Raw genomic sequence first — 1,954 nt, forward strand, 5'->3', positions numbered from 1 at the left:
TATGTTATTGTGCCTTAAAATGCATTATAAGAATAAATGTATTCACAAAGTCAGATTGTTCTTGGTTTCCCCCATATTTCCCTGTGTTACATGTTCATTGTAGAAATATGGCAGTGGAAGGAATTTAACTATGCTATTGTAGAAGAATATAGAAATGGTTATGTGAAATTGCTGATTCACAGTGAAAACAGCTCCTGTTACAGCTCATAAAAAATTTAGTGGATCCATACTTCGACAGTCAGAATGTCCAGTTGTGAATATTTTAGTGTTTCAGTGTCTGAGATATGCTTATTGTAAACTCTTCTTAATGGAATTTGTTATTACCAAAAACAGACAACTATGATCTTGTCTCCACTGCATTTGGGAAGGAATGGTGAAGTAACCTGTATGATGTAGAATTGTTTCCTGGGCCCAGAATAAATCCATTTAGAGACTGACCACAGACGGGTTTTTACTCATCAACCATTTAATTAAATGTTAGGTATAAGAAGCCATACAAACCACGTTCGGTATGTCCGCCTGCATTGGCTCAATCTTTAGGCCACACACATTGGCACAGGGAGTGGACACTTGAAAAAGTCCAAGTGGGCCCTTAATGATGACAAAAAAAACACACAGGAGCATATGGATCCCATTGACAAGTTGAAGTATCAAGCCTTTGCTGACTGGACATACTGACTGGAAAGCTGTCTCAGAGATTTCAGTGTGAGAGAAACAGCCGTTTATTTAAGTATATGTTAGATGTTTTATAATGGCTCTGGTTATTAAAAATAACGGAATATTTCTAACCATTATTACAATTTGCTTTCTTAATATTGTAAGAAGAAAGCATAGCCTAATCATAAATCACTTTCAAAATGACAGTTTGATTTGTGGGAAAACAACACATCAGGGTTTTTAGTTGAAAAACTGAAAATTAATTGCCAACTGTTTTAAAAATAGATTTTAAATCCTTTTGAATTTGTTGCTTTCTTTTGTCATGTGTGATATAAAAATGTAATACTTTTGGGGTTTTGCGTCACTTCAGGTCATTTTATTAGACAAGCAAAATAATATGGAGAAAATAAGTAGCTGATTAATCAATAATAAAAAAATCATTGTTAGTTGCAGCCGTAATGTAAAGACACAACACAGTAGAACTAAAAGGCAAAGATAGGACTTTTTCCTTGTTATCTAGCCCAACTGCGCTACCTGCAGGTGGGAGAGGTGTTTTGTAATGGTGATTAAAAATAATTGAATAATACTAACCATTATTACATTTTGCTTTCTTAACATTGTAAGAAGAAAGCATAGCCTAATCATGAATCACTTTCAAAATGACAGTTTGCAAACTTTATTGTATTGTAAGTTCATTTGGCACTGAAAATTTGTGAAAGAAAATAATTCTTGGCATCAGTGAGTGGACAAAAAGGAATTCAGAAGTAGTGAAACCATTTTAACTGAAACCACAAGATGGCAGTATGTGTACAGTGAAATGTTAAAATAGTTTTGTGCACTCAGTACAGTCTTGTGAAACTAGATTTGAAGTGGTTTTTGCTCAGAAACCCCAGCAGCATAAACAGACCACTCCTGTAGAAGCACATTTCAAGATGTGTTATTTTCAAATGATTAATAATGACTATATAGAAAACATAACTGTGTTTAGCAATGTGTAATTGTATTCACAGCACAATATTTGAGACTAATAAAAGGTTGAATAGTTTTGTTACAGGCACAGCAACTGAGATAAAATGATATTTTTTGTTGGGAAACAACAGTTTATTAAAATATATATTTTTAGAAGTCCTTGCCAATTCTTCAAAAACTATCCATCCATCCATCCATCCATCCATCCATCCATTTTCCTCCGCTTATCCGGGACCGGGTCGCGGGGGCAGCAGCCTAAGCAAAGATGCCCAGACTTCCCTCTCTCCAGACACTTCCTCCAGCTCCTCCGGGCGAATGCCTCGGCATT

The sequence above is a fragment of the Monopterus albus genome, unplaced genomic scaffold, assembly GCF_001952655.1.
Source record: "Monopterus albus unplaced genomic scaffold, M_albus_1.0 scaffold4.1, whole genome shotgun sequence".
Classification (NCBI taxonomy): Eukaryota; Metazoa; Chordata; class Actinopteri; order Synbranchiformes; family Synbranchidae; genus Monopterus; species Monopterus albus.